The sequence below is a fragment of the Callorhinchus milii genome, unplaced genomic scaffold (genome assembly GCF_018977255.1).
Source record: "Callorhinchus milii isolate IMCB2004 unplaced genomic scaffold, IMCB_Cmil_1.0 Scaffold5, whole genome shotgun sequence".
NCBI classification, from domain to species: Eukaryota; Metazoa; Chordata; class Chondrichthyes; order Chimaeriformes; family Callorhinchidae; genus Callorhinchus; species Callorhinchus milii.
In genome coordinates this window covers 20,483,448-20,497,971 of record NW_024704746.1, presented here as the reverse complement: position 1 = coordinate 20,497,971, position 14,524 = coordinate 20,483,448, and the positions used below count along the sequence as shown (strand labels likewise).

At 41.0% G+C, this 14,524-nt stretch overlaps 1 protein-coding gene across 9 annotated transcripts in view; it reads right to left on the bottom strand.

The window, feature by feature from the left end:
• Window positions 1–3,540, bottom strand: part of ptprfa (protein tyrosine phosphatase receptor type Fa) — a 189,651-nt gene extending 186,111 nt beyond the window's left edge. For all 9 annotated transcript variants that reach the window (XM_042335260.1, XM_042335263.1, XM_042335261.1 and 6 more), the window contains exon 1: window positions 3,488–3,540. The gene's annotated coding sequence lies outside the window, so the exon portion shown is untranslated. The remainder of the gene's footprint in view (window positions 1–3,487) is intronic.
• Window positions 3,541–14,524: the final 10,984 nt, after the last annotated feature.

Sequence of the window (14,524 nt, the reverse complement as noted above, 5' to 3'; positions counted from 1 at the left end):
CTTCAATGGTACACTTAATCTTTAAAATGTGTAATGGGTGCTGTATCACTAAAATATATTTAAGCCTACAGTAGTACAAAGGTAAAAACATACTATCACACACTGAAGAGATGCTCCATTTTCAACTCATGTCAAATATGATACTGTTCCTGAATTTAACAAGCTTCATACAAGTAAACTCAATATGCCCAATGGCTCATATTATAGAAAATGATGGGCCTCACAGCTTCTACTGTATTACCTCAGAACATTCACAAATCCAGTCCCCAACACACTCAAAAGATTTTTTTTTCCTAGACCTGTTAATATTTGAAAGCAATTCCATTACTAAAAACTAACCGAGTATAATTAATTTCATGCTATTCAGCATTTCGGTATGCTATACAACTAAAATAAACAATAAGAGCAAAAAATGACTTAAAATGACTGAAAGTAAATGTGGTCAAACATAAGAGTGGAGGCATTACTGCCAAATAGCTTACAAGCCAAAGCCAGCCGATCATTCCCACACTCAGCTAAATCAATCCTCAGCCCAGTTATTCACCAGCATAGAGCAGCGTTGCACACTGTAAACCAGGTTTCTCTTCAACGAATAGATTTAATGGGTGTAAATGTTTAACTTTTGTGATCTCCAGCACTTTACTGTACACGTACAGTATACGGAACGCACTTAAAATTGTGAAAAGGCATCAAATAATGACCACAGTATCTTTAATGGTATACGTTTATAAAATGTTTAACTGTATCGTAACGCCACCTATACTCTGCGTTCGTAATATAATAAAATGCGTTTTAAATGTAAGCGTTGGGACTGGGTTGGGGGTGGGGGGGGGGGGGTGTGGGGGGTGTGGTGTGGAAGACACCAGCTTGCAAACGATCAAGTTCCGAAGTATTGAGTGAATCCAGCAGATCAGATGCATTGATCCCCGATTGCACAACCAGCCTCCCACATCAGGCCCCCTCCCTCACGATCTCTGGGGGTCTCCCAAGCGAGTAACAGACGCCACCATTTGAAAACAAAACACACCTCGAAGAGGGAAGGAAACCAGATGAAGAGAACCCTAAAGAAAAAGGCATTTGGAGGGGGGGGGGGGTGGGGGGAAACCACGGAAACTTAAAAGGAAAGATTCCCAGACCGGGAATCTTAGCGATAATTTGTTTTTTTTAAAAAAAATAAAGCCATAAAGCACGAAAGGGGGGAAAAAAAACCGTCTCTGGTTAGATCAATAATCAGTTTTAAAAGACTGGATCTGCTTCTAAATCTGGATTGTTTACTAATCCAAGAAATCCACAATATACCCCAATGAAACAAAGTTACAAGTTGTTTGTAAATACATATAAATCCCGATCATTATTTTCTTTGAAAAAAAATCTAACATATAAGCAGTGTGTTCCAGCCTCTTGTCTCTCCATTAATAAAACTCGAAAGGAAATCCTGAAAAATCGGGACGACAAATTAAAAAAACCACGATAAAAAGGAATAAAATAATTCGCAATTCTCTCGGATCTGTGTGTCTTCATTGGCTTGTTTTTTTTTTTGGGGGGGGGGGGGGGTTGTGGTTGGTTGTGGGGGTAAAAAAAAATCCACTTCTTAAATAAAAAGACTGCGGAATGCAAATAAATCGTCTCCTCACTCCAAGGGATTTCCAAAGGAAGGAGCAAGAAAATCCCAACTAAATGAAATAGCCCTGGCCCCAATGTCCCCCCCCACCACCACCCACCCCGACTCTCTGGCGACAGTAAGTAACCAATGTGAATTCGCTTGAAACCGATCACAATTTGGCAAACAACAAAAAAACGCCATTTACGAAACAAAAACAAATACAATCTGCAAATGAAGATAGGAGCCCATCAGCTGAAAACCCGCTCCCCATTCACGCGGCCAAAAGAACAAGAGCAGGTCGTTTAAACGGACCATTTCAAGTTGTTAACCTCAGTCGTTTTAAACAAGAAACCCCCCCCCCCCCCCACACCCCCCCCCATATAATACACACACAAACACCACGAGAGATCTTCAAACCCAACCCGTCCCAAGACAGAAAGTCTGGATCTCTTTCAGACCCACTCTGATCTCGACGACTCTTTGTTTTTTGTGGTGGTGGTGGATTTAAGTTTTTTTTAATATATATATATATGTTATTCGGTCGGATTTCCAAATCGCCGATAAACCTGGAGCTTTCAACAGGCGGCGGAGTTTTTCTTTTGGGGGGGGGGCGGAGATGTGATTTATTCTGCTTTTGTTTTCTTCCAGACGCCAGAAACTGACACATAAAAGACCCCCCACAACCCCCCCCACCACCTCTCTAAATAATAATAAATCAATAACAATGTTTGGGTTTTTCTTTAGATATACTCTGAAGATCTACTCTGTGTGTGTGTGTGTGGGGGGGGGGGGAGATCTTCTCTGTGTGTGGGGGGAGATCTTCTCTGTGTGTGGGGGGGGAGATCTTCTCTGTGTGTGGGGGGGGAGATCTTCTCTGTGTGTGGGGGGGGGAGATCTTCTCTGTGTGTTGTGGGGGGGGAGATCTACTCTCGGTGTGTGTGTGTGGGAGATCTACTCTGTGTGTGGGGGGGAGATCTACTCTGTGTGTGTGGGGGGGAGATCTACTATGTGTGTGTGTGGGGGGGCGGAGATCTACTCTGTGTGGGTGTGTGGGGGGAGATCTACTCTGTGTGTGTGGGGGGGAGATCTACTCTGTGTGTGTGTGGGGGAGATCTACTCTGTGTGTGTGGGGGGGGAGATCTACTCTGTGTGGGGGGGATCTACTCTGTGTGTGTGTGTGTGGGGGCGGAGATCTACTCTGTGTGTGTGTGTGGGGGGGAGATCTACTCTGTGTGTGTGTGGGGGGGGAGATCTACTCTGTGTGTGTGTGGGGGGGGAGATCTACTCTGTGTGTGTGGGGGGGAGATCTACTCTGTGTGTGTGGGGGGGGAGATCTACTCTGTGTGTGTGTGGGGGGGAGATCTACTCTGTGTGTGTGTGTGGGGGGGGGAGATCTACTCTGTGTGTGTGTGTGTGGGGGGGAGATCTAATCTGTGTGTGTGTGTGGGGGGGATATACTCTGTGTGGGGGGGGGGAGATATCCTGTGTGTGTGGGGGGGGGGAATCATTCATTCAAAACAAAACAAATCCAAACAAATTTTCTTCCAAAGCAACACACGATCGGAGGGGTTTGATTTGGTTTTCGACAGCGGCAAAAAGCCGGAGAGAGAGAGAGAGAGAGAGAGTCCGAGACAAAGTGAGGTACAAACCGCCCGGGGTGGGGGGGGGGGGTGTGTGGGTGTGTGTGGGGGGGGGATTGCCTTGGAGAGAGGGAGAAAAAAAAACGACTGGAAACTCAATTAAAACTCTTCGCACAGAGCGAGAGAGAGAGAGAGTGTGTGGGGGGGGGGGGGGGGGTCGGGTGGGGGAGAAGCCAAATAAATAAATAAATAAGTAATCGTTTCATCTTCACGAAATAAACCGGTGGATCGTGTCCGTACTCACCGCGCTCGGCCGCCTCAGGTCTCCCTCAGCTCGATGCATAATGTCCGGCTCCGGGAGGGGGGTGGGAGGGGGGGGGGGGGGGGGTCCTTGTGCTCTCCCTGTGCTCCGACGATGCCCTCGATCCCAAACCCCCGGGAGCGAACCCGAGTGAGGAGGAGGTGGTGGTTGGTGGTGGGGGGTTGTGGGGGGGGGGGTTGTGGGGGGCAAAACCCAACGGTCAAAACCCAACGGTCAAACCCGGTCCCGTCCAAGATCACCTCTCGCTCCCCTCACGCCGAACAGGACACAAGAAACAGGGACGAGCTTTCGCCGCCCCCTCCTCCCCCCCCACTCCCTGAAAAAAAAACACCCCCTTCCACAGCAACTCTACCGCTTTCTCGGAGCTGCTTCTTTTTTTTTTGTGGGGGGGGGAAAAAAAATTCGTTTGTATTTTAATCAATAAAGCTGCTGCTGCTGCTGGTGGTGGTGGTGGTGGTGGTTGAGGGGTTCGTTCCCCCTCTCTCTCTCTCTCTCTCTCCCTCCTCACCTCACCTTCCTTCCTTTCTTTCTTTTTTCTTTTTCTTTCTGTCTCTCTCTCTCTCTCTCTCTCTGTCTCTGTCAGTCCGTCCGTCCGTCAATCTCAATCGGCGCGCGCTGACGCCTCTCACCGCCCGCACCAGTCTACCGCCTCTCGTACTCTGAGCCACAGCCACTTAACACACTTTCCACGGACTCTCTCTCTCTCTCTCTGTGTGTCTCTCTCTCTCGCGCGCGCGCGCCCGCGCTCTCACTCTCCACTCCACTCCACTCTCTCGCGCTCCCACCGCGGTCGTCGGCACAGCCGAACGCACAGCCGAACGCCGGACCGCCCCCGCTCGGCAATCTTCGGAAAGCGCCCGACCCTGACTTCGGGGCAGCGCTCGGGTGTTCTCTCTCTCCCCCCCCCCCCCACCCCGGAAAGGCTGGGACCCGAGGCGCGCAGGCGCACAGGCCACCCCCATGGGCAGGGAGTGAGTGATGGATGAGTGAGTGAGTGATGAGTGAGTGAGTGAGTGATGGATGAGTGAGTGATGAGTGAGTGAGTGATGGATGAGTGAGTGAGTGAGTGATGGATGAGTGAGTGAGTGAGTGAGTGAGAAGCAGTAGGCAATGTGTTGCTGCTCGAGAAAAAGTATACATGCAACACCCCCCCCAACCCCACCCACCACCTATAATAATAATAATAATAATAATAATCCTTGCATTTGATATAGCGCTTTTCACGTCGGGAGGACGTCCCAAAGCGCTTCACAGAACACACTGTAAAGTGAATTGACTGTATATTTGTGGGCGAACGCGGCAGCCAATTGCGCACAGCAATGTCCCACAAACAGTCGTAGATTGAAAATGACCAATTTTTATTATTGTTTTGGGTTTTGGAGGGATTATTATTAGGCTCTGTGTGGAGTAAGGAAACTTGCCCAAGGTTTCGCCCTCTGCCTGGAATTGAACTCAGGTCACCTACTAATAAAAGTGTTGCAAACGTTTGCACAGTGCACAGTGCAGCTCTTTTGCTCGCTGACCGAAATGCTACCGTGCGGCCTCTTTACAGACTTTCTTTTTGTTTCGTATTCGAGTACTCGATTCATCGTTGCCACCCGCAGTCCCGCCAAGTTGGCCGCGTCTGAACGTCCTGGCCACCAACGGTTCAGGGAGGAAAGGGAACCGCGCCCCCTCTGGAAGAGGCGCTCTTGAGACGTCTTCCCCGAACGCAAAAGGTGCTTACGTTAAATGCAGGGAGTATTATTATGATGATGATGATGATAGCTGGAGGGTAAGGTGGACTCAACAGCTCAGATAATAATATATCTGCAAACACTTTCATCAGGTGGTCACGATGAACATATATGAGCTGCCAGCAATTTCATATTAATGGTCAAAATTCTGGGACCTGTAATATTACATACTGGAAGTCTTGGAGTCCTGTAGCTCAGTGGTTAGAGCACTCGCTTTGCAAGCGAGAGACCTGGGTTCAATTCCAGGCAGAGGGCGAAACCTTGGGCAAGTTTCCTTACTCCACTCAGAGCCTAATAATAATCCCTCCAAAAACCCAAAACAATAATAAATTGGTCATTTTCAATCTTCGACTGTTTGTGGGACATTGCTGTGCGCAATTGGCTGCCGCAGTCGCCCACAAATATACAGTCAATTCACTTTACGGTGTGTTCTGTGAAGCGCTTTGGGACGTCCTCCCGACGTGAAAAGCGCTATATCAAATGCAAGGATTATTATTATTATACAGCATTGCACACTTTAGTTTCGCAACATGGATATAATGTCTGTAATACAATTGATACAATGTTGAATATTTACAAAACAAAAACATGTTTACAAAACAAATTTGCAACCTGACCACCACTTTCTGAAAATGATTCTCTTGTTTGGATATTTTTTGTGTCATTTAAATGGAAATAATAAATAACTGGTCATGAAACATTCAAGACAGAATTTACTTTGTGCTCAACCAAACAATATAAGTGCAATATTTTCAGGCTGAACATGGGACAAGTGTGATAGGCTTTGTATTACATCGGCAGCCAAGTTAGACCGGTTGGATTACGAAGAATGATAAATCAACTCAAGGATTTTCTTAACTTTTCTGAAAGCTCCATGTTGCCTGGTCCTCCTCCACAACTCAAGTCTTCCCCAATGTATGTCAATTCAATTCAATGTTCCCAAATCCTCTTCCTGGATCTCCCTCCTTAGGACTTCTTTCTGCACCCAGCATTTTGCAATTTTGTGAACATTGAAGCTTCATGTTTTCGTTCAAGTTGTCGAATGGAGATTCTCAATCAATGTAAATGCTATATCTTTTGAAGCAACAAATTGAGGACAATTTATGACTGAATTCCATAGCTTGATTGGGAATTGCCTTTGCAACCTCTTCAGGAGAACTAGCTTGATCCAGCCCTTAAACAGCCTGTGAGAAAATTCCTGGATTTCATTGGATAGGCTTGTTTTTTTAAAAAAAAACACAGCAAAAATAAACTGATGCATCAGAGGTTCACTCTATAGAGAGGAACACGCTTGTGCATTGTTAATTATGTCCAAAGCAAATCATAATCACTTCTATTGCGCACAAAGCATGCTCAAATAATGGAGAAACTCTAGAGATGCATTCACTGTAAAGCAGAGACTAGGGATATCAATGGAGAACATTTTTGTCAACAATTTTAAGCTGATGTTTTCATTAATTGGCTCTGTGGGCAGGTCATTATCAATTTTCTTGTGCAAAATGGGTCATGTGGCATCTGGGGACCCTGAAGGAATGATCTGTTTCTGTCTTCTATGATTTTATAAAATATTAACATAGTTTATCTTGTTATCTATGTCTCGGCCACAACCGTTAAGACATGGGCCTTCTTTTTGAGAATTCTTTGACAATATGTTACAGTTCTATTCAAATTTGGTGCCACTTTATGGAACTAAAGGACGACTGTGTGCCACCATGAAGAGCTCAATCTGGATTTGAGTCTGGATGAAAAGAATTTTGCAACTTAGTATGTAAAGCACCAGGAACCCCACTGATTTGATTGACAAGACTCAAATTAGTTCGGCAATCTCATATTGCAATGAGGAGAATTTGGGATACTCAGCACCAGTCTTCTGAAAGGCATTTTAGCGCTAGGCTTGAAATCCTCTTCCAACACATTTTGTAACACTTTTACCATTGTTGTATATAAATATGAGTGGACCGGTTTGGTACATCATTTTGATAGAATACAGAGTGATAGGATGTAGACATGCTCTCCAATTCCTGATCTTGGCCAAGCAAAACAAGGAGACTGGATGCTACAAAGAATTGATGATCATACTTACATAAATCAATCATTTCCATTTGTTTGATCTTAGTTAAATCCACAGTTACAATAATAGTCCTTGCATTTGATATAGCGCCTTTCATATTGGGAAGATGTCTGTAAGCTGTAGCGATTGTGTTGTAATTGACAGTGAGTCAGCTATCCAAAAGTACATAGTTATTGACTCAGATTCACTTCCGATTATATCCAAAATTGCGTTTAAATCTGATTGAATAATGCCATAATTATTAAACTATCAGATATTGCTGAACATAAAGCTCTAATTCGGTGCAGGGCGAAACCTTAGGCACATTTCCACACACACGCCTCTGTTTACCCAGCAGTAAACAGCAACCAGCTTGTTAGTCAATTGGCGGATCGCTTTACGGGAGGTAATAATCCTTTCAAAATAATAATAATTTGGGTACTCAATCCACGACTGTTTGTGGACACTGTGTGCGCAATTGGCTGCTGCATTTCCCCCACAAAATGTAGTCAATTCAATTTACAGTATATTCTGTAAAGCACTTTGAGAGGTCTCAAAGACATGATAAGGCGCTGTATCAAATGCAAGGATTATTTACTATATATTATTATTCTAATATACGTCGAGTATCATTCAAGCATGGTTAAGAACTCAAGCAAAATGAAATGTTTAAACATCTCCTACGAGAGACATGAAGGCAAGAACCTCTCTCGTCCCTCATGGAATGATTACAGTATGACTCAAGGCCAATGTTTTGGACAAATAAAAAAAAAGGCAGTCTATTTTCCGCTATACTACTTCAGTCTCAAGACAGCAGATGTTAATAATATGATATGACCTGTTGTCCATCCAAAACACCTACAAAACTGGATTCTATGCCCCAAGGTCTGTAGGAATGGTAACAGTGAATTTCCTGATCATCATCTCAGCAACAATCACACTGAACCACAGTCTGGATGTTAGGTACAAATTGATCTTTCTGAATCCATAACAAGAGCTTCACTAACATTTGTAATAAATGTACCAAATGCTTTTGGAGTCTGTGGAGTTCCCATAGTGTTGGGCTGAGTTGTTTCCATAGCTACTAAATCCCTCCCTTATGCTTTTTTTTAAAAGACGCTTGTGAAAAAAACAACTGCAAAATCCAAAGCTTTTAAACGGTAATGCAATGCTTTCTATAAATTACTCGTGGAACACACATTTTACTGGCAATAAAGCACAGCAAATGGTTGAAATTATGCAGCTAATAGAGTTTTAATTAAAATATTACGTGGTTAAATGCGGTAAACTATTGAATGTTTATCAAAGCAGTAGACTTCAAGGAATATGGGTAGAAATTGTTATAATAATAATAATCCTTGCATTTGCTATAGAGCTTTTTACGTCAGGAGGACGTCCCAAAGCGCTTCACAGAACACACTGTAAAGTGAATTGACTGTATATTTGTGGGCGAACGCGCAGCCAATTGTGCACAGCAATGTCCCACAAACAGTCGTGGATTGAAAATGACCAATTTATTATTGTTTTTGGTTTTGGAGGGATTATTATTAGGCTCTGTGTGGAGTAAGGAAACTTGCCCAAGGTTTCGCCCTCTGCCTGGAATTGAACTCAGGTCTCTCATTTGCAAAGCGAGTGCTCTAACCACTGAGCTACAGGACTCCTGTTTGAATGATGGTTAGTATTCAAAGCATGTTGGTTTTTCCAATGCTGAGCTTCACTTTTCAGAAAGTACATTTAATATATTTATACTTTCTCCTCTTGCCTTTTTTAAAAAAAAAGATTTCCCCATCAAGAAAACTTCTCTCAAGATCATTCGTTAAGTGTGGTTCATTGGTGTGCAAGAAAAGTCATGTCCTAGAATTTTCCTCCCATCCTGCAAGAAAACAACTGGACTAAAGACACACCTGAGATCAAATAACATCATAAGGAAAATTGTGCCTATAAAACGATGTTCCAGATGGATTTTTTTGGAGGAATAATGCCAGGAATTAATGCTGGAGTTTGTGCTGTTTGTTGAAGTTTCACTTATTGCGAAACCTTAGGCAAGTTTCTTTACTCCACAGGCCTTTGTTTACCAAACTAGGCAGTGAGGAAGGAATCCGGTTGTTAGTCGATAACAATAATTTGTCCGTTCAATCTACGACTGTTGCGGGACACAGTTGTGGATTAAGAGACCAAATTATTACAATTTTTAAAAAAAATTCGAAGTAAAAAAATTTATTCCCGGAAAAGCGATCCACCATTCGACTAACAACCGGGTTCCTGCCGGGAATTAAACTCAGGTCCTCTCGCTTGCGAGCGGAGTGCTCTAACCACTGAGATACAAGGCTCCACGTTTTGTGTTTTAAGAACACATTATCCTGTAACAAAATATCTGAACATGGAGTCCATCCCGTGTTGTATCCTAGTAAGTTGTGTTATTTTGTTAATGATTTAATTGGTATTTAATTAAAAAGTGATTTCTTACTTGATGGGTGGTAGGAAATTTGCCATCCCCCACTATCCTGAGGCGATGGTGTAGTTGTTTCATACGCAGCCATGATTTCTGCCGTTGGAAGAAAACAGACAGAATAAAATGGGCGAATCAAGCAGCGTTAGTGAGATTCCAGCATTTGAAAACACTTAATTCCAGTGAAATATAATTTTCACAATTCAGATGATACATGATCCTTTCCTAGGGAAGGAATTACCTGTGCAACGGGAAGTTCTTCAATGTTTCTCAATTTCAAAGATTCCCCTTTCCCTCTCTCTTTCTGTTAAGATAACATACTATATTCTTGTAACAGAGCAAAGAAAGGCTTAACAATGAGAATATATCAGTCACAAATCAGTCATATGTCAAATGATGCAAGAGTGAATCAAAGAGGAACATGATTTTGTTAATTAACTGAGAAAATATTTATGCTCAATTGTAGTAAAAAGTAATTTAAATCTTCGAAGAGCTCATGTGAGAGGAGAGGCATCAATGTAATGGAGAAAGGACAATACTTTCAGACTTGCCAGGTAGTAGAAGAGTTGCAAACCTTTCAAGAGATTACACGAGGTGGGCTAAAAGTTCCAATAGAACAGATTACATAAGTATTGTATTACTTGTATGGAGAATGGACTGGAAGGGACGAATTAGCTTTTCTCATTCCACTCTCTTTTATCATTAAAAGTATTTTTGAAAAGTCTTCTATACGTATATCTGTTAGGGCTGGTGGGTACCTGTACCCTCACTGATCTAAACTAACCGAATTGATTTTCCATAGAACATTCTAGTCAGTCACGTGTATTGTACACGTACATCCCATTAGGAAACTTCCAAATTGTTGCATACTATTGATTCTCATTTACTAGCAGAAAATGTTCTTTCTGTTCCCGAGTAATGCACGGCAATTACAAGGCCCTTGTGCCAGAAGGGAATAATTTGAATCTCTGTCCATTCTATTTTCTGCTGGGTGGTATTAAATGTTCGACAGAGTGCAACAGAGAGCTACTAGATTAATTCCAGAATTTAGAGGACATAGCTATGATGATAGATTGGTCACCATAGGCTTTTCTCCTTTGGAATGAGAAGACTGAGGGGGGAATTGATGGAGGAATAAAAATTATGAGGTGTTTGGAAAATTTGGATTTTTTTTCCTGCCGGGTATAAAATTCAAAAATATCAAACATATATCTTAATTTGCAATCAGCTGTATTGTCAGTTTTCTTATGAGAAAATGATATAAAATGCTGCAAGTTTGACACCAGTATATGAAACAAAGTATATATTAAAAGATGAAGTGTTTATACATTTGTCTTTTTCATTGCACTTTTATGCAAAAGCACACAAGTAAGTACATACAGTAATGGGATTCGTGTGGGTAACTGCATCAAACAGTGAGCACAGTGCAGCTGCAGAATATCTTTGGGAGAAACTGAGTTGGGAAGCTGTAGAGTTTGGGAACGCTAATGGTAAGTGAGAGAGCAAGAATCAAGGTCATGGATTAGATGAGGGAGTAAGGCACAGAAGATAATAATAATCCCTACACTTAATATAGCGCTTTGTCACATCTTCGAGACAACTCAACGCGCTTCACGGAATATACTGTAAAGTGAAATGACTGTATAATTCGTTGGCAAAACGCGGCAGCCAACTGCGCACAGGAGTGTCCCACAAACAATTGTGGATTGAGTGACCAAATTATTATTATTTTTAAGGGATTATTACACTCGTAAAGCAATCTGCCAATCGACTAACAAACTAGTTCCTACTTACTGCTAGGTAAACAGAGGCGCTATGTGTATGTGGAGTAAGGAAATTTGCCCAAGGTTTCGCCCTGTCCCGTATTAGAGCTTTATGTTCAGCAGTATCTGGTAGTTTAATAACAGTCAATTGCTGAGGTGGATGAAAGGAACACAGAAAGCAATCAAACAGGACAAAAAGAGGGAGAAAATGATACAAAATGTGTTATTAACTTATAGGAAGTAGATTTAATTGAGTTGTGATTTGTGCTCTTTGCTTTTTAATGTGATATGGTTGAAGATTTTGCATCTGCTCTCATTTTGCTCAATGGAAAGGTTTTTTTTTAAGCTGGTCATGTGTGAACCTAAGTTCAGAAATAATTCACTGGAAATAGACCACTTATATTTAGTCCACACACAATATTATTTTACGGATATCAATAACACTATTGCATTAAATACTGTGTTCATAATGTTGTATTCTATTTAGAAATATATGCTATTCAATTTTAGTTTCATATTTAACCACAATTATTGAATATTCATGTATTAAAACTATATGCAGACGATAATACAGATACTAAAGGGTATAGAAATCCTGATCTCTTGGCTTCATCTTTTTGATGGATTGCATGGTACAAAACAATTAAATATAATATTGAGTGTGTACACTGTTAAATGGCATTAACTGCCGTCAGTTCTGGCTTGTACTGTATTATGAATAGCAGTGATTCAACTTGAATTAGCTATTCATTGTTATATCCTTGGTATGCTTGGACCATAATTACAAGAAAAATCAGGATATAATCAGCAGTTTGATCTCATTCACTAAAGTCAGTGCTATAATCCTCTATAAGATATATCAAATCTAAATTGGCTGAGTGAATAATTTAGTGTTGCTAGTCACATGTCTTAAATAGTACAGAATTTCAGCGACAGGAATATAATTTTGATCAACATTCACACCTATAGTACCAGCGTTGTCATATATGCATTATGAAAACCGTGACGTCCAACTTTTATTTTAAATAAAATCTTATGATTCTAGTACTGTCACATGGGTTATTTTATTCAATGACATAATAGTCAAATGTTGTTTTGGCACTAATTTTTAAGAGGGAACATCTGGAGAATTTCAATAAGATAGAATACACTTTCAGCATGAGATTCCATCATAAGATTGGACTAATCTAGCAATGTGCGTCACCAGAAGGGGACCAAAACAAAATTTTGAGTGAAAGGATTCTTGAAGAGTAATTCAAAACCTGATCTGATTTGGTATTATTTAATCAACACGTGGGACAATGCCAAGAAAGATATGCATGAAGGCATTTAATTTAACATCTCACCTGGCATACTGCACGCAGCTTTAGACTGAAGCTCTCTTCCTGACCACGGATGTTTAATAGATTCGTGTGACAGCTTGTCCTGAATCTCTTTAAGATGGTCAGGGACTGAGATGTTATGAAGATCCAACAGAGCATCATTGTAGGAGTTTTTCAAACATAGCCACAGATTTCTGTAATAATTTTGTGGAGTCCTGTAGCTCAGTGGTTAGAGCACTTGCCTTGCAAACAAGAAACCTGGCTTCTATTCCTGGCAGGACGAAACATTGGGCAAGCTTCCTTTCTCCACTCGCCTCTGTTGACCTAGCAGTAAGTAGGAACCAGGTTGTTAGTCGATTAGCGGAACACTTTTCCAGGGTAATAATTCCTTCAAAAGAAATAACAACAAATTGGTCACTTCAATCCATGACTGTTTGTGGGACACTGCTGTGTGTAATTAGCTGCCGCACAATTAGCTGCCACCTTTCTACCACAAAATATACAGTCAATTCACTTTACAGTCTATTCTGTGAAGCGCTTTGAGACGTCTAGAAGACATGAAAAGTGCTATATCAAATGCAAGGGGTATTATTATTATAATTTTAGTTCTAAAATAAATCAAATTTGTCAAAGCAGTTCAGCTATGGACACCTGCTTTCAAATATGTAAATATGTAATTCTTAAGATAAACAAAAACATCAAGAGTGTAATTTATAATAAAGTACATGTATTTAGCAAGTGGGGCACCTAAATAAGGATGTAGTACACTTTTGGCCTGGCTGCAATTTTTATTATTCAATAGTTGTGGCCAATAAACTTGTTTAATAAATGGTTGAGGCCTCACATATGTGCGTGAAATACAGCATTTACTCCATTTTCATGAGGTAGCCTTGTAAGTGGCCTTATTTTAAACTTGAGGCATTTTGTTTTATTAGAGGGCAGGAAATACATTGGTAAAAGTGTCCAGCCCAATGTGAAGGATCAATGGAAACAAGAGACAATAAATTACAAAACAAAAAGAGAGAAAAAAGTCTTCCTCTTGCACTCAGACAAATAGTTATTTTGTGTTACAATTTATTGTGAATGCTAAAATTTTATTTAATGATTTCTGTGACTAGCTAAAAAGAAATAATTGGGACTACATTTATTGAATACATTTTAAAGAGCGTGACAAGACTATAAAGAAAGCAGCACTTTTAATATACTGGTATTTGGCATTTGCTGATAAGATTGCAGCAGAATGTTTATACTTAATACCAATTTCTCCTGCGAACATTACTTTAGTGATGGAATCAATTAGGATTTTACTGAATAAAAGGATTAGCATAATAAAAACAGTTCAGTATTAATTGCGGAGGGTTAACATTGGATTTTAAATGTATTGGTTTATTGCATTAATTATTTAATATTGTGCAGAACCTTCACATCACAAATTTTAGAACATATCATAACCCCCCACCCGTCCAATATAGACACAATGTGATGGATCAGCATCTCACGGGGTTAGACACCAAACTTTCAACTAAGATTTATTTTAAAAATGACCGAATTCTAAAGTGGTACATAAATAGCGTAAGTCTAAATCCATCTGGAATTTATTTTGAGTTATAGGTTTATAAAATAATAAAGGGATTCGATAGGGTAGATGCAGAGAAATTATTTCCTCTGGTATGGGAATTTAGAACAAGTGGGGGGCATA